This window comes from Rhyacophila brunnea, unplaced genomic scaffold (genome assembly GCF_057557595.1).
Source record: "Rhyacophila brunnea isolate RB1 unplaced genomic scaffold, BYU_Rbru_1.0 scaffold_14, whole genome shotgun sequence".
Lineage (NCBI taxonomy): Eukaryota > Metazoa > Arthropoda > Insecta > Trichoptera > Rhyacophilidae > Rhyacophila > Rhyacophila brunnea.
In genome coordinates this window covers 11272816-11293081 of record NW_028232796.1, presented here as the reverse complement: position 1 = coordinate 11293081, position 20266 = coordinate 11272816, and the positions used below count along the sequence as shown (strand labels likewise).

At 33.5% G+C, this 20266-nt stretch overlaps 1 protein-coding gene and 2 non-coding genes across 3 annotated transcripts in view; 1 reads left to right on the top strand and 2 right to left on the bottom strand.

Annotated features, from left to right (window-relative positions):
* The window catches only part of gogo (thrombospondin-1 like protein golden goal), a 65540-nt gene that overhangs the window by 34688 nt on the left and 10586 nt on the right, over window positions 1-20266 (bottom strand). The window lies entirely within an intron of this gene.
* TRNAK-CUU (transfer RNA lysine (anticodon CUU)) lies at window positions 17668-17740 on the top strand. The gene has a single exon. It is a non-coding gene; the product is annotated as a tRNA-Lys (tRNA).
* Window positions 18426-18497, bottom strand: TRNAD-GUC (transfer RNA aspartic acid (anticodon GUC)). The gene has a single exon. It is a non-coding gene; the product is annotated as a tRNA-Asp (tRNA).

Below are 20266 nucleotides of genomic sequence, written 5' to 3'. Positions count from 1 at the left end.
ACAAATATATTATATAGACTGGATTTAAATACATAGCTTATTCGTCTCCTTCTTCAAACCTATAAATTTCCACTGCTGGACAAGAGCCAGTCCTATTTCCCTACTTCCTCATCCAGTTTAGGTCAGTAATTCGTCTGCCGTCAGTAGTCTTCCAATGCTTCGACATCCCGTTTAAAGCCTCCATATTAGTATCCTTCTTACGCACCGTCTATTCCTTCTACTGACCCAATGCCGAATTATAATCTCTATATATATAAAAATCTCGTGTCACGATGTTTGTGGTCGAACTCCTCCGAAATGGCTCGACCGATTTTTATGATTTTTTAAATGTATATTTGTTAGGTATGAGAATAGGTCAACAAGTATATTTCATACCGCTAGGTGATTAGGGTATCTCTATCCAGAAAATTTTTCTTTTATTTTTTTGACAATTTTTTTTTTGTATTTTTTTATTATTTGGCATAAAAAATACCTATAACCCCAAATTTTCACCTTCCTAGCCCCATTTTTATTATTTTTGTATAAACAAATTTAACCGTCGTTCGTATTTCAAACAGAACGAAATTATTTATGTTGTTGAATGACAGATGGCGCTACGTCCGAGAAAAATTCAAGAGAAGTGTCGCGTCATTTTGACATTTCATTCGGCATAATTGAAGCGTGCGTGCAAAATTTTGTACGATTTATTTTAATTTATCTATTTTTATGTGCGTGTATTACAGTGCACAATGCCAGCAAGACGCAAGGGGGGCCATTTGGGCCGTCGAACGAATAAAGCAACAAACATGCAAAATAGTAGAGCAGAAAGAACAGACGAACAAATCCAACAAGATAACAAATACGTGCGTGTAAGCATGTCGCAATTGCGCGCCGGTTCGTAGTTAACACATGCAGAGCAAATGACCGACAACGCCAACAAGTACATCGAACATTTACATCCGCTTCGTTCCTTCGTCTCGCATTCGAGTACGAGCCAGATATTGAATATTCCGCTCATCCGAAATTGCTGATTGGTGCTATGGACAAAGAATGTCCCCATTGTCATGCGCTCAAATTCAAACATGAGTCAGCCGGGATGTGTTGCGCATCAGGAAAAGTGCAACTACCAGAAATTGAGATACCACCAGAATCATTGAACAGCTTGCTCATTGGCACGGTTCCAGATTCAAACCTCTTCCTGAAGTCCATTCGCACATTCAATTCATGCTTCCAAATGACTTCGTCCGGAGCAACAGAAATAGTTTACAATACTGCGGCAAATGGTCAACAATTCCATTCTACGTTCAAAATCAAAGGTCAAGTATACCACAAAGTAGGCTCATTGCTGCTAATGCCAAATGAACCACATACATTTTTACAAATCTACTTCATGGGCGCGGCGGTGAGGACATCAATCATGTGGATGCACGTTGCGGCTACAATAGCCTCAATTCGCCTAATGCCAGGCGCATCGTCAGCGAACTGGACGCCCTGTTGAATGAGCACAATAAATTATTGAAATTCTTCAAAGCACACATGCACGAATTGCAAAGTGACAATCACGCTATTGTCATCAATCCTGATAAAACACCAGCTGGAGAGCACGTACGTCGATTCAGTGCGACTGTTGTTGACGACATTGCTGGAATCATGGTTGGCGACCGCACATCGACGCGAGAAATCGTGATTCGAAGAAGAAACAATAATCTGGAGTTCATTGCTGACACACACCGTGCATACGACGCTCTCCAATATCCGCTAATTTTCTGGAAGGGACAAGACGGATATTGCATAAACATTAAACAACGAGATCCTGTCACAGGTAATTCATTCATTATGAACATCATTACTCATTTTGAATTGATAAAATGAATGGTTGATGTTTTTTTGTTTTTATCGGCGGTCATCGTCTACAGTGCTCTATTCCTCTTTCTGTCATAGATCCCATCCCCACACACTTACGATACATTCGTTACTTTTTATTTAACAACCAAAATATTCACTAGAAATAATTTATATGGCAGAACAACGTTTGCCTGGTCAGCTAGTATAATATATAAATCTTTAAATATAGCTTAAGTTATGAATGACATGATAGAGATGCTAATGTTTATAAGTATTTTATTAGTTGAACTATTGGTATTTTTTTCATCAAATAATCATTCAATAAATTTATAATATTATGAATCGAATTCAAAATTATTTATTTTATATTATTATAAATTCAAAGCGTTCACGGCATGACATAAAGCAGGTTTAACTAATTTTCAAATAAAAATACAGGGTAATGTGAGTAAATAATACAATAATAATATAAGAAAAATAAAAATACATGGAAGCACATACAGTGAACTAGGTTGAAAGACCCTATCTTAAAAACTTATAAAAAACGTCCACCTAAATTCACCTCACGTAAGTGGAATATATAAATATGTTGTTCGATGTGTATGTGCCCCACTGGCATATCCACCTAATGTTTCAATCAGTTAATTGCACTTTTTACACCTTTGCAATTTCGTTATTTTTATCCCATAAATACGTCGTTGCTCTAATGATGACGACGATGACGATAATGATGAGTTGTGACGTTTTTGATAACTTTGAAATAATTAAATATAATGGTTATGACTTAATGTCATATTTAGTCGACATTGATGGAATTATCAAAGAAAACTCCTCTAATCTAGACGTTAGCGTATTTGCTATATGTTTATCATTATTTTACATCTAAAATGTATGTAAATAATAATTAAACTCAACTTATTTTGAGATCATAATCATACCCATCAATTCAATCAATAACAATATCTCTTAAGATAATAATATTTAAAAACGATTCTAATAATTTCTTAATTCCCATAAAGCATATTTTTTGAAAACTATGTTCTTATTACAACGTTTTTTACATCGTTTTTATTAGTTCGTATTCTTGTTTGTCCAGTACAAATCTTGCAATCGATTTTTAACTAACTTCGCGACTAGCTAGACATTTGAAACTTTTAGAATATATCATAATACGATGCCAATGGATTCTTTTAATACTTTTAGCCATCTTTAAGCAGAATTGAATTCATTTTCAGTTAATTCTGCTTTGTATTGAAAGTTAATTTCAGAAAAATCCGTAAAAAGTAAAATTTCAATTCAATTCAATTTATTTTACATATTGTGGACATTACAAATTATAAGTTTAAGACGTTCACAACATGACATAAAAAAGAGATAGATAGTATGTTATTAAACAGTAGAAATATGTACATACAAAAATATTAATTATATAGGTACATGGAAATACACCGGATGAGTTAAGCAGACCCTATTTTAAAAATTTATAAAATACCGTCCACCTATACTCATCCTCACGTAGGTGGAATATATCAACACCCGAAGCAATTTCGTTGAACATAGTTATCGCCCTCCCAATTGGCATTACATTTAGTGGCAGGTTGGTTCTGAATACGTTAAATGGTTAAAAATACGTAGCTAAATAAAGATTTCTTCTAAATTGCAAACTGCAGTATGTAAGCATGCCTAAGAGAAAGTCAGTTGGATAAAGCCACGGATAGTATCCGTACAACCTCAAATAAAGGAGTCTCAAGAATTTCTTCTGAACCCTCTCCACCATAAGGCCATACTTCAACTGATGCGGTGCCCAAACAATAGACCCACTCTCAAGTCTGCTTCGAATTAAAGAATTAAATAAAAGTTTTAATACCGTAACATCCGAAAAGACCCGGGAAGTACGCATGATGAAGCCCAACATTTTAAGCGCCTTGCTACAAATGGTAACTATATGGCTATTATTGGTTGCTAAGGGGGTGGTCCTAGCAACTAAATTATTAATATATACGTGCGTTACTATGAAAATCAAAATGAAATGTCAAAATGACATTTCAGTATTCTATATCTGTTTGTTTGTTTTTTATTTACTTCATATCAAGTACAAGTTTGAGCATATTGAGCATAATAATTATATTAATATAATAACATAATAAAAAAAAAAAAACGTTGTATGCAAAAAGTTCTTTTTGTCTTGTTATTATTTTAAAATTATATTAAACCCTTCTTAATTAAACTCAATTTCATTCAATATTAAATAGAAAAAAAACAGGGATAATAAAAATAGACTAATATACCTACATAGGTACCTACTTAAGCATTCATTATTATTATTTTGATATTTTAATATATCCATAATACTCCATTAAAGGGGTGTAAGTTAAGTAGGCACCTTATTCCCTTTTCAGATCCTGTTTTATGACCATTTTCTTATTATTTACATGTACAAAGAAAGCATTGAATCCATTCACAAAGAGGTTTAATATCATTTAGGGCCTAATAAATTTTCCATCACATTTGACAAGAACTGTCATTTTTATCGATTCTGTACATTTTTTTAAATGACAAAAAACTCACGAAGACGAGTTTTAGCGGTTAATGGAGTGTAACTAATACACCCCTGTCTTGTCTCAGATTATTGCTTCGTTTTTCACTTGCTCTATAGTCTATACCAGGGGTAATCAACCTTTTTATAACTACCGCCCACTTTTGTATTTCTGTTAGTAGTAAAATTGTCTAAGCGCCCACGGGTTCCACAGTAATGGTGATTTATAAAGTAGGGAAGTAAATTTAGTTTATAAAATTTATAAAGCAGAGCTACAGCAAGTTAAAACATATACTTAATAATAATTACTTACCAAATACTTTATGTCTTTAAATCTTTATAAAACAACTTCCTGTAGTTAAATCTATCTTTTTATTTATACTTTGCATACATAGAAGCATTAAGTCTGATGACATTACATTTAATGAATTAAATTATTAATGCCTCTACCGCCCACCGGTATAGACTCTATACACTTGCCATCATCAGGCGATTATTTTAAGTAACTGCTGAATTCAGAGTTTACTTTGCAAATGCCAATTGACCGGAAAAGGTCACAATACAGTTTTGCGATTTGCGAAGCTTGTGTGTTTCCGTGTTTATTTCATTGCGAATAAATACAAAATCTATCGGCCTACGATGGCCGCGCGGCTTAATCGTCGGCCCGTCGTGGGCCCCAGGTTCGAATCCGGGGTCTGGCAAATACACATATTGTTTTTCAATTTGTGTATGAGTCAAAGTATGGACATACTAGGTTGAGCAAGTGGCTGACATCTATTCCTCGTAAAAACAAAATCTGTTAATACAAACCTCTGCTCTGTGGAGGCCCGTATGACCTTATTAGGATCGGACATGGTCGAAAAAAATACACAATGGTTTTACTACTGTAATTGGACGTCGTGGAATGTTGTAGTGTTAAAATAATTGTTACCTACTTTCCTTTACAGTTATTTTTTTCTTTAATATCTTTATGTAAGAACCAATGTGGTTCAATTTTTTTTAAACTAGTTTCTTTTCATTTTACCATTTTTAACCGTGTTCGATTCTAGTAACAACCTCACTCTGGGCCATAGAGTGGAGGTTATATTGTAGCTGTAGTATAGTAGCGATCAAATATCTATTGTTTAATGTATCAAATTATTCTGCAATAATATATTCCCAGCGAATCAATTTCCAGTAAAAAAATCTTAGCTAGATCGGCAAGTTGATTGGCGGTAGATTAGATACGGTATATTATTACAGCTACATATCACAGCACATTATATCATCACGGTGTATTAGCCGAATAATCATTTTTCATGGTATCATATTTTCTTACGACTGTAATAATAAATAATATTTCACAAGCTCCTTGATTTAAAACGCTGACTCTAAAATTATTTCAATATGATTATGTAACAGAATTTAATGTTAATTTATTACTTTTTATTGTATAAATAACGAAGAATAAGTTATCTAAATGTCACTCGAATCTAAGTACCTAGCTCGTAACTATCTCAGTAGATTATATGTACTATCATTGTATAATATACTTTTGTACCGATACGCTGCTAATAAATCTCACCCTGCCATATCGTAGACTTCATTATCATCATCCTCAGCCCACACATCGAACCCCACAGTAGTGACCCAACAATATTAACATTTTTTGTTTTTTTTTACGAGAAATGGATACTGGCCACCTGTTACGTCCAATCACCCATTGAAAAACAACAAACGAATTTTCCAGACTCCAGGATTCAAATCCGGGACCGATAACATTATCAGCTTAACGTGTCACCGCTGGCCCACCGTGAGCTTATTATCTATGGGAACTAATTCGCATTTCGTAACAGAAACCAGAGATTCTTAAAAGTGCCGGTAAGAAATAATTATGTTTTCCTAAAAGTGTTATTTTTTAAATATTCTCGTATTTAAAATAATCTCTAATTCGGTAAATTTAATGTTATGATATCATGTTTGAAGGATTAGTTACATTCGTTGGATTACTACCAATAGCTGGTAAGTCTCGAAATCATGTTATGTTATAATTGCAATAATTTGAAGTTATGCCCTCTAAAATCAGGTATACCTAATGTTAATGTCAATTTCTTTGTGCTTTATATGCATATTCTTTATCGGATCATCTTGATTTTTTTTTCTAGAATAGGTACATGTTTATATATAGATACCTAATCCATTGTTAACTCTAAATACCTAAATTATCGACTTACCAACTTTTGGCAGTGACCCCACGTCACGTGGGATTGCTGCAAAAAGTCTCAAAATCATGTTATGGAGTACTTAATTGAAATTTGAAAGTTTGACATTCAATATAAAATCAGGCATCATGCTAATTTCTTTATGCTTTATGTGCAAGTTCCATATTATATCGAACGGTCATGATTTTTTTTTATCACACATATTGATATATAGACACATAATCCGTTGTTAAATACCTAAATTATCGACTTAAAAACTTTTGGCAGCAACACCATGATTAATTTTAAAAATTAAAGTTTTCTTCACAATATTATAAACATTAAACAATTTAATAGTTATTAAAACATTGATGAAATTTTTAATGTTTTGTATTTTGGGAGACAATTTTAGTTAACAATAGATCATTCTAGTGATAGGTATCTTTGAAATAGTTATAAACATCGATAACTAAATGAAATAATTAATTTTAGTGTAAGGATTTCAATAAGTATTCAATTTTAACATACTATTAAATTTAACCAGTGACGGATTCAACCGATTACCGAACACCTCCACAGGGAAACTGAAGAGAGTCCCAAAATAAAAATAAAATAAAGTTGGGGCGTTAAATGGAGCGTGACTAATACACCCCTGTCTCAGATTATTGCTCCTTTTTCCACTCGCCCAAGTGTGACGCACTTACATTATAATATTCTGATTATTTTCTATTTGCTCGCGGAAGATTTGCTCCTTCGAAAGAAAAAGGTTTTCCGTGTCATGGTGCAATGGTTCACTATGAATGCATAATATTTTGTGAGAACATTCGCAAATATTCTTGTAAGTATTTATGTATTTCGGTTGAACTGTGTACTTTGGAAATGTATTTTTTACCATAGTCACTCTGAAACAAAACATAATAATATTATATTGACTAGCTGCTCGGTACTGTTCTCTATGGGAGCAGATGCGGTGTGGTGTAGGAGTAGGAGTTGGTAGGACGTTGATAATGTAAATCAAACAATACCGCGCGAGTGATAGTGCAACCAGATCACGAAGCCAGCCTTAACAGCAATAAGGTTAGTGCCTGGCATCCTAACATAACTCACCCCCCGGCATCCACATCCACCATCACAACAATTCCGCCAAAGTCAATTACAGTCCACTATGAAAAACGCAACTAATTAATGTTGATGAAACAAAATCACAATTTCAATTAGACATACCGCATACCACTGGCGAAGGGTAGAGGTAGGCTGTTAGTATTGGACATAAATAGATCACATTCAACTTTGTTAGTCCCCATACATATTTGTTTTCATTGAACTAAGACTACAATATGCAGATAGTATTGATTAGTTTTTAAAATTAATTAAAACCTGCGTAGACCAAGCCATTATTTGATAATAGTTTAAAAAAAAAAAACACGTCCATGGCCCCCACATCTTGAAGCGGGCCCCCAGGCCTGGATCTTGGGCAGGCCCCCTACCTATCGCTATGGTTAAAGGCAGTCTGACGGTTTCCAGTGGTGTTTTTCAAATGGTGTTCGAAGTCAAATAAAATTCAGTGTAATTTAGCGTTTTTTTAACACATCGAATTATGGAGTCTTCGAGTATCATTCAATACGTCACAACAATCTTATATTTTAAAATGGAAATAACTCTGAAGCAAAATAGCGCCGCAGTCGACTTTTTTTTGCTATTAGAGCAAATTTAAGATGTGTATTTATCTCATTTATCTGGTCGACCCGTCACGACGGGCCCCCCCTGAGCCCGTGCTCCTAGGCTAGATCCCTGTCAGCCCCCTCCTTGTGGGGGCCATGTACACGTATATCTATAAAACATCTAAAACTATGCCATTAAATCATACATAATGTTGGATGTTTTATAGATAAAATAATGTTTTCTATCTATTATGGTTTGGTATAGGCAGGGGATAATGAATTTAAAAAAAATGAACTAACGATAAATAGTGTAATATGTATTTTTAATCCAACGAAAACAAATAAGTATGAATGAAAGAGTGTGCACAATTTTATCGTATCGCCCAAAGTATACCAAAACTATTATGGTTTGGTTTAGGCAGGGTATAATTGATTTTTAAAATTTAACCAACACCATCTGTAAATTGTAGTCTTAGTTTAATAAAAACAAATACGTATGACTGACAAAATTTCGAGTGCACTATTAATTTATGGCGGATCCTAACAGTTTACCTCCGCTATTCGCCACTGAGTCCAATAATATTCAATATCCGGCATTTATCAGTTCAGTGTGAAACAGTTATATCAGACGTGTTGATGAAACAAAATCAAAATTTCAATTAGATATACCGCATACATATTTACAACCACAGAACAGATAATAAATAGAATACCGATATGCTGTATTCAATACGCCGCACGCTGAAGCAGGGTTTTTGAATGTGTGAGTGTCCTACGAAAATGAAGCACGCATTATGCACGTGCAATAGTGTGTGTAATACACCAACATTAAATGAGCATAAATGCATAATCCGAGAGCAGTTTTCGGTATTCGACGTACAACGTATTTGACACGTGTGTAAGTTTAACCCAGGTCCTTCCTTACTCGAGACGGTTACCTGCTATCGCCTTACCCGTTGGGTATTTCAGTTCCCATTATTTCTGAGTTCCCTGTTTACAACCCAGTCTCAGACCTAGTAAATTCGATGATATTGCATATTGTGACATTACAGGGAATCGAACCCAGAACGTCCAGTATGAGAATCCAGTCCCTGGCTCCAAGGGGTGATAAAAAGTGTTGGGTCACTACTGTGGTGTTCGATGTGTGGGTTGAGGATGATGGTAATGAAGTCTACGATGTAGCAGGGTGAGATTTATTAGCAGCGTATCGGTACAATAGTATATTATACAATGATAGTACATAATATAATCTACTGAGATAGTTACGAGCTAGGTACTTGGATTTTAGTGACATTTAGATAAATTATTTTTCGTTATTTATACAATAAAAAGTAATACTTACATTAACATTAAATTCTGGTGCATAATCACATTGGACTAATTATAGAGTCAGCGTTTTAAATCGAGTAGCTTGTGAAATATTATTTATTATTACAGTCGTAAGAAAATATGATACCATGAAAAATGATTATTCGGCTAATACATCGTAATGATATAATGTAATGTGCTATGATATGATGTAATAATATACCGTATCTAATATCGCCAATCAACTTGCTGATCTAGCTAAGATTTGTTTACTGGAAATTGATTCGCTGGGAATATATTATTGCAGAATAATTTGATATATTAAACAATAGATATTTGATCGCTACTATACCACAGCTACAAAAGTAATATATATATATACATCGATTCAAAATTCAGACCACAATGAAGACCGATAAACTAGTAAAAGAGTCAAATTTCTCCATTCCGGTATCCAATAATAGCTACTCCATTTCAATTCGTTCACTGGACTCACCTATTGTTACTCTATTACCAGATTATTCTTCTCGTGTGCCCAGTGGCGTCACCAATCAAAACAACAATTCGCCACTGTACGGATAAAGTTTGAAAAGTGATTTTTTCTATATTATTTTGTGTGTATTATTAGTGTGTTTTCTGATTAATAAAAATGGATATTTATCAAAAGGGGTTGCATGTTACTTGGCTACCACAAAAAGATGTTGCTATCAGTGCTTCATAATATGATGCCGAGTGCCGACGAGGGGTTCCGCGAAATACCATTTACAGAAGACCTGCCATTGGTAATGCCAATTGGAAGGGCAATAACTCTGTTCAACCAAATCACTTCGGATATTGACATATTCCACCTGTGTGAGGATGAGTATTATAGGTGGGCATTGTTTTATAAATTCTTAAAATAACGTCTGCTTAACTCATTCGGTGTACTTTCTTGTATCTAATTTATATATATTTTTTTTGTAAGTATTTATACTTTTCTACTGTTTACCTCATAACTTTTATATAACTATGTTTTAATAATATTTGTATATTTCTAAATGTCATGTCGTGAACGTCTTAAATTAATAATTTGTAATGTTCACTACAAGTACAAAAAATTAATTTGAATTGGAAAAAATCACACTGTCCTTAAGATAAGCGATAGATAGGGGACCCGCCAAACATCCTGGTCTAGGGGCCCGCTTCAAAATGTGGGTGCTATGGTTATGACAACCGAAATAACTTTCGTCTAAAAATCAATTTTAAGAATTTAATATAACATGTACTTACCAAATTTGATAATCTGTATTCATAATTTTTGTCTAATAAGTATGCAGCCCTCTGGCAATGTCTACTAAAATACTTGCCCTCCCGCCTCGCTGGACGTCACTGCATCTAACCTGTCCCTTCTTCGGCCGGCCATTGAATTGCCTAAGTGACCATCGATATTATATTATTACTTATTTCCCTTCCGATTTCCACTCCGTCCTTTCACTCCATCTACTCCTGATCGGATTGTCTCGATCGGCGATTTTGCACAATGCTTTTTTTCGGGAGGAAATTGTTGCGTTTTCTATGTCGAGTTCAAATCTATTCAATAAGTAGGTAATGAAATTCTATTCTTAATAAGTAATTTATAGTCTCATTTTTAAAGGCTATTGTAACATACAATTTAAAAAATATATATATTTTACTCACATATTAAAACAGAATAATCAAAAAAATAATCTAGCCCACATGCTCAGCGTAGGTCAAATGGAGCTTTTATGGAATTTTCAAAGCATAACCCTAGACATTCCTTAAACGATGTAGATGATCTATTTATATAATTTTGAAGCCTTATTATCCTTTATATTTATTGTAAACATTTGATGACTGCATAAAGTATTTTTATTACATAAAATAGTATTCTTTTAAACCTCTCGCTCTAATGTTTTAGAATATAGTCATATTTCAGTACGTCCAACAACGTACAACAAATTTTAACAACAACGTACAACAAATTTTACGATAATTATCATACTTATCGTAAAATTTAACGAGGTTGCCGGCGACATGTTGCCAATGTGGACACGGCATAATATCCACTGTGGTTCACGTAGTGGAATGGACCTGCTGTTTCTGGGGTCAACTAATTCAAGAAGTAAACACCCATGATAGAATTTTTCCAGTTTTAGTTGCATTATATTCCAAAACTCATTTCCGATTTTATAAATGGAAATTAATTTCTTGGTGTACATAGTAAACAAACCTACGAATAAAAAAAGACAGGAAGGAACATACTGATTCATCGCCATAAAAACTGGCAACCAAATTCGCCATTTTGGAAAGCGACGACAATGCGTAAACAAATATCACGTGGTCTACACGTATGCGGTAAACTTAAATAGGTAATTTTGTGTATTTTATGTTTGTGTATCATGCATTGTTGGCCATATTTTCCGGCCTTTCTTGATTGCCGTGACACAAAATGTTCCTTCCAGTCTTTTTTATTCATAGAAAAAAACAGTATGTTCTATTAGTTATATAATGTATTATGAATCTGTAATAAAATAATACACAATTGAAATATTTTCGAATGGAAAAAAAACACATTTTCCAAGCTTTGATCCGTGCTCACTCATGAATGTCATTCTTCATTTAGGTAAGTATATACAAATTTTGATGTTATCTTGCAAATTAAACAGGTAGCTGACCTTTTCACTATATTATACATGTACCTACATGCAAATGTAATGTTTTCAAATAATTGATATGGATTATATACCATCGTATTATTTTCTCGAAATCATAAACATACTATAATAGTATTTGAGTATCAACCTATGCTCAATTTGAATTAGGTAATAATAATAAAATACCCGTAGATATATCAATAGTATGTTTGCTACAATATCCACACAAGTTATCAGTATGTACTTGCACGGGTTTGATTAAAAACTATGATGAAATTAACATTTTAAAAATATTAATTCAAGTGTTACTTTGACAGCCCTGTTTTCTGATCGGCGGACACTTGCAGGTGTTTATCAAATAATAATTTGTAAGATGGCCGACAATACCAATAACAATAATATATATTTTTTTTTAATAAAATCTCTGATGATTAGTGATTTTTGCGAAAATATCGATTTAAATTAACGTCCTAACGACGCCGATGTCCTTTTTATACTAGATTCTATTTCAATCTCCTTCTCTTGAGCCCCCTCTTAAGATTAGTTATCGTAAATAAATGTCAACATAAAAAAATTACAAACCGTGGTAATAAAATCACTGAAAATTGATTTAAAAAAATTACAATGATTCCCTCTAAATGTAAACTAAAGTAGGTACAAACTTTTTGTAACATGGATTTATTTATTAATCAACGAAGCCAATACAATCTTTTTTCCAATTTTACAAATGAGTTTTGGAAGTTCATTGTTCTGCAAAGTTTTAAGAGAATTTTATTAATTTTAAAATCGGCTGGCAACAAGAAATCAAAATTAATATTATTCACTGGACAGCAAATACAATTAAGTACTAATTATTATTATCAGTTATCACAGTATTGATATCCAAGGTCTAAGTAAGCTCTTTGAGAAATGACACGCTTCAGATATTAAGAAATCGTTTTTTTTTTGTAAAACGTTTCTAAGTATATCAGGCTTTCATCGGTGTAAATTGTTTGTGCAGGTACGTCATTAGGTAAGTATTAAATTTGGAAAAATAATAATATGATATATAAGTAGTGCTGAGTGAGAGCTGTGACTGAGTGTGCCTCTTTTACATATCCTGATATGTGGAATAATCAAATTTAATACAATCAATTATTCATCTTCATTTTGTAGCTGTTCAGGGTGAAGTTGTTGGATGATTAAGAAGACTTGTTGTGAGAGTAGATGAGCAGAAGGCCGCGGCATTATTGACTGGTTGGTAAGTACAAGGACAAGAGCGAAGTTAACAGTGAAGGGTACACGCGGTGCGATATGCTTAGTCGGAGATGCTACGATCGAGTGTCACTCGGTGAGATTGGCTCAGTCCGAGGTACGATGACAGACTGGAGAGACTGAATCTGATATTCCATCAAGCGTCCGTCGCTATTTATTGAAATGCATATTCAATATATGCAGCAAGTCATTATTGATATACGTCACCATCGGGAAACCTGCTGAAGTGATATTCCATAGTTGTGTAACTCGCTGATCAGCGCATTGACGCAATTGCGTTGACATGGCCTGAAGTAGTCGACCCTCATCGAAATAGTATGTCATACCCGTAGAATGTGCTGATACCTGTGTAGCTGGCTGATTATCACGTCGTTGCAATGACGCTGGCCTAGCCTGAGGTTGTTGAATACCACAGCCGTATGAACAGGGCCGCATGTAGGATAGTCGCCACCCGTGTACCCTGCTAAATTCACCGCCCGTGCCTCCATATTAGGTTAGTATATGAAAAGTTACCCCCTCGATTCGGCAGTTTTCATACATACCTATCATAATATTATCTATTATGGAAGTGTTATTGTTTTTTCAGCGTATTATTTGTTTTTGAAATGATATAAGTATATTTATATATCGTCGGTATACTGGCAGAAAGCTATAAGTCAAAAATCCCTGTTTTGAGAAAATCGACTTTTTCTAAAATCAAGAAGTTTGGAGCTCTCTATTTTTTCACCTAAATCATTATTTATTAAACCAAGCACTCTATGAAATGCATTAATTATGTAAGAATTCAATTCAAGTATAAGCAAGTATTTTTTGTAATAATTATTGTTGATTTTTTGAATTTGTAAATAAAATGGTGACTTATCGTTTTCTACCAGTACACTTTTGGAGTCAATGGAGTGACAATAGGCTAAATGTTATGGTTGGCTAGTAATATACAGGACCCCTAATTATTATAGAAATGGATTTTTTTACTTTCAATTTTATATAAATTAGAAATTTACACAGAAATAGAGGTACTTTTGTTTGACATTATTATGAAAAAATATCTACTTTGATGACTTTCTTGTGTATCATTGGTATTTTAATTTCAAATTAAAATAGTCTTCATATTTTTTTTCATGCAATCAATACCTAATTAATTATGTCAATTATGTGTATTTAGGGGAGAGAGTAAAAATAAAAATGGGAATTACATAGTATTTTGTTTATTAATTTGTTTCCAAAAATATTGAAACAAGAGTTAAGTACCTACCTACCTATGATCTATTTTATAAAAAAAACATATAAGTAATAGTTAATTATGTTAGCCACATTTAATTTTACACAAATTGTTACGTTGTTACATAAGAGTTATTCCTCTTCCAAATCAGAATCAAATTCCGATGGCTCAGGTAATGACGTCCTATCCAATGAAGTTGAAGTAGGCAAATTTTCACACCACGGATGTAGTTCTGGAGGTATAATGTTAGGTACTACGACACATGGCCAACAAATCTTTATTTCTTCTTAGAAATACATAATCACGAATGATACGCGCTCTACCTTCAGCAATGCGAAGCCTCCGTATTTTTGGTGCATTGCTGTCAATATTTCCCAAAATAAAATCTTATTTGCGCTCAAAACTGCCTGATGCATATAAAATCAACTGTCAATCGATGAGTAGAATGCGCGGGTGACGTACGCAATTTAGTTAAGTTGGTACAAATAGCCGAGCAGTGGCATAAATATGTACAGCCAAAAAGATATAAGTCACGTTGACGTTTTTGTGCAGCTATATAAATATTAAATCTCTACAGTTATAAAACTTTAAGTATACTTATAGTTATTTTCCAGTAAGAATTCCGAACATAATTAACTTAATTTGTATTGACATCTTTAAATTACGACAACAATAAATGGAATATGAATGAGCTTGTTTTTCCAGACGATAGAGCGTGTTAAAATCTATCGTTGCATTATTAGGTCAAAACAGCTAAATTTTGACTTAACGTTTTCTGCCAGTATACTGACGATATATTTATATACATTTATAATTACTGTGTTACTACTTACAATTAAAAGTTACTGCGAAAAGTTTGTAAGTCTCCAAAGTATGTTATAGACTATAGAGTACCGAAATGCAATTTAAAAGTCTGACATGCCGTCTAAAATCAGGCATAATGCTAATTTCTTTGTGCTTTTTGTGCATGTTCTAAAAATATCGGATTACCACGATTTTTTTCCAGAATACATATTTCTATATACTTACCTACTTAGTCAAATAATCCGTTGTTAACTCTGAATACCTAAATTATCGACTTATCAACTATTGGCAGCAATTTTAGCATTGAAGTGGGTGACTTTATGTATCGGTAATTATTTACGATTATTATGTAGGTACACAAAATATGCCGCTGATAAAATAAGATTTTTTGTTTGTTTGTAGAGTATGTTAAAGATGAGCGATTTTTTTTCTCACAAAGGTGGCTGTATTCCTGGCGGCGGATCTGTAATATACCCCTTCTGACACTAAAAACACATAAATAAGTTACAATATTTTTCCTTGAAATATTAATACTAATAATCTAACATTTGCCAACAAGATCTCAGCAGAGCAGGCAGAATTTTCAAAATAGTCATTTTGAGTTTACAGTCTCATTGTTAACTTGAACTCTTGAAGTCAATTTATTCAATATGGTCACTGGTGCATAATACTATTCTATTATTTCAATCCTCATCGCTTCGATAGTCTGCTCGGTATTGGAATGTCGATCACAATAAATATTTTGAAAGTAAAAATAAGTGTTTATTTCGGCGCTTCATTATGTAAATTATATTATAAATTCGCAACGCCCTAACGAGAAAATGAAATCGAAATAAATTGCGATCGAAAAGGAACGACTGCTTTTATTCGCGTCGTAAAATGTATCCCTATTTTATTTTTAATAATGGCAAGGAAAAGATGGAGAACGTTTGTCGTTTATTTCAAATAAAAAAATCCGTGACAAAGAAAATAATAAGTTTATTGCCTAATTGGATACTACAAAAAAGGGATAAGTACCTACTTTGACTATCTAAATTTAATTTTTCAAAAATAGATCGCAATAGTTTGGAAGTTAGTTTTTTGTATATTACAATATTAAGCTTTCCTTTCCAATATTTAACTTTTTTCTATAAGGCAATAATTTTTAGTACCTAGGGACGTCTGCATACAGTCACTGGGAATCATAGATAACAGACAATGTAGGTAGGTAGGTAAGTACCTATCGTCTCTGTTCTGGCAGAACACACTAACGGGAGAATACTAGTTTTGAGTAATTTGACTTTGAAGTTGTTAAAATGTTTGAAATGGTCTATCATGTGAGTTTATTAAGTACTTAATCATAAAAAGGATGACTTTAAAATAAAGACTGTTTATTTATTAAGAAGGTTTCCAGACGGTAAAGTTTGAAATAAGGAACATTTTCGTATAACTAACTCAATATGTCATTTTTTCGAATTAGTGTCTTCTGCCAGAACAGTGACGCTATACACAACATTGAATAATCATCGCCCGGTATTATGTATTAAGATAAATAATATTTATACATAGCTACGTACTTATTTTTTTCGACTTATACGTGGTGTAAATCAGAACTCTGCCATTCTTGGTTGTATTGACTTGTGTGTCCCTGATAACTATCTTAAAAATCGGGAGCATCAGTTGTTTGTTCTCCCGAGGAGCAGAACTAACCTGCCATTGGTGATGCCAATTGGGAGAGCGATAAGTCTGTTCAACCAAATCGCTTCGGATGTTGATATATTCCATCTACGTGAGGATGAGTATAGGTGGACGTTGTTTTATAAATTCTTAAAATAGGGTCTGCTGAACTCATCCGGTGTACCTACCTCCTTATACCTATATAAGTACTTTATATTTTTTGTATTTACACATTTATACTGTTGAGTAACTTAATACTGATCTATCTCTTTTTTATGTACCTACTTAATACTCTTTTAATAATATTTCTTTGTTTATAAATGTCATGTTGTGAACGTCTTAAACTTATAATTTGTAATGTCCACAATATGTAAAATAAATAAATTTAAAATGAAAATAAAATTATTGATTAGGTAGGTACCTACATAATATTTAGTAACTATTATAAAATTAAATAAATATTCGTGATCGTGACCATGATAAAAAGAAGTAATTAATTATTTTGTATTTGACAACGGTTCAATTTTAAATGCTTAAATTCTAATACAATAATTTTCATTCTTTAGCAACTGCCCGGCTAGCTCAGTCGGTAGAGCATGAGACTCTTAATCTCAGGGTCGTGGGTTCGAGCCCCACGTTGGGCGAAACATTTTTTGTATTTTGAAGATTATTTGGTACAGTTCGGTTATATGAGGAATACAGCGGAAACACATTTTGATAATACCCGATATACTGGATTATTTGTTAGTTTGGGTTAGGTTTAGTTAGGTTAACCTAACAAATAATTCAGTAGGTATATCGGCTATTTTCAAAATATGTTTTCCGCTGTATTCCTCATGACCGAACTGTACGGATTATTTATTATTTTGATACTATAAAATAATTGTTATTTTTGAAACTTCTTCTTTTGGTGCCGTCTTCTATGGAAGATTGGCGACCAAATTGAATTGCAGTGCACTTCTCAGTCCTTGGCCAGTCGTATCAAAACCCCAATTCCTTAGACACTGGCCCACTTACGGAGGATCTTCACTATCAAATTGAGTAAAGCATTCTTGAGCTTTTCTACGCTGATAGTAGGTACCTAGTTCTTATGGGATGTCTTGTGATCAGCGGAGGATATCTTCATTACCTACTTACGTCGATACAGACACAATATTAATGTCCTCGTAGGTACGGGCTGTTTCTTTGACGTCTCGATTATCTGTCTATTTTTATAGTCTAGGCTTTGACTCCGTAGGGCGTAGACCTGCATTACTATAAAAATATTATTTGTAAACGCAGTACAAAATCCTATAAAAAAAGTTTTTGTCAACAAAATATAAAAAAAATCTCCCCGGCGGGGAATCGAACCCCGGTCTCCCGCGTGACAGGCGGGGATACTTACCACTATACTACCGAGGAATGTGTTCAAATCGACATAATAAAAAGATTCATCGCTTTTTGTTTAGATTTTAAAGTTTATGTAAATAAGGAAGGTCTACGGTTTGAATCTATTAATAATAATATTGTAAAGTAAAGACAAGAAGTTTCCATATCAACTTAATAATCAAATTAATTGACTGCAAATAATCATTATGCTTTGTAGATAACAGCTGTTTTGTTCCAACGTGATAATGTGAAATATTTTTTATTACATAAGTACGTTAAATTAATTATTTATTGTCTTTGGTTTCAAGTCAGAACATAGAATTAGTACATAGATATATAGTTTTTCGGTAGGTGTACAAGTCTGTTTACTGGAAGCCAGGCGGGAGCAGCGGCAATCTTCATAGCCGATTTTGGTAAAATTCATGAATTCAAGAATGATAACCTAATCTAACCTAACCTAGCCCAACAAAACATAATTTAACCTAACAAATAACCCAGTATATCGACTATTTTCAAAAATTATTTTCCGCTAGCTTCCACTAAACAGACAAGAACCATTAATTCTTACCGCATTATATAAACTCAGATTGACGAAAACAAACTTGAGCAAGAAGCCATCTAAACTTATGAGATGTAAAATACTTGTCTGTCAGCACCGCAGGCGAAAACGATCTCCATTCTTCGAAGCCTTCTATCAAAAGTACGGATTGCAATACCGGTATTCAATTATTTATCGATACCGAAATACCGGTTTCAAAAATCCAAAATATCGGTATTTTCGGTATTAAGTAAGCATACCTACACGTGTATGTTTTTTGAAGATGAATTTAATGCATAGACTATAGATACATCTAGACGCCGCCCGTTGCATTGCTAAATGAAGCCGCGTGCCGTGCGTTTGGTTTGTGGGCGAGCGAACGCATTCGTCTACAAATGTTCGAGACCATCAGAATGCTCAGAATTAAAATATAATTTTCTATTTTTTTACGTTATATAGTATTTTTAAGCGGTCAAAATGCAACCATTAGGTAAAGATATCCATAATTTAAGTTATTTTAAAGAAACACTAGGTCACTGATATTAAAATATATAATAATATACAAATAAATTATCACGAACATGTATCAACTTACCTATGAAACGTAATACAATCTTCTTGCTTATCAGTACGGCTACCATATTTTAATACAACACACAGGACCATCTTTTCTACTTAATTAACTAAACATATTTACCACTGACTTTATGTTTAACACAAAAAATAGCAATTTTATCAACACGGTTATCGACGCTTAGTTATGCAATAAGCTAAGATTTGCCGGCTACACCGTAGCAAACCATCTCCCAGATCTTTAAACCTTTTATCTTACTCTAGCGTGTCGCAGAGATTATAAGGGTACCGAATACTTTCTCACTCGCACTAATGCATCGTTTTTGTTCAGGCCTTGATTTAATGTTATTTTTTCATTACTTATTTACTTACTATATTGTACTAATATAAAATTTAGTGCAAAGATTAAAGTAAAATAAAACAATATTACACTTACTTATGGAATTGTCGCGATGAATTAGCATATTTTTGAAAAGGAAAACATTAGTGGCAAATATTTCTAATTATTCTATAACTTTTGATCCAACTTGGTAGTACCAGTGACGTCCCTAGACAAATTGCCGCCCCTGGGCAACGCCAAAATAACGCCCCATTTCTTATACAGTATTCTTTATTAACCGTGCACGTGTCGCTTCTGGTCACCATGGACGTCGAAGGGCAACGGAAGTAAACTAGACATCGCGAACCCGAC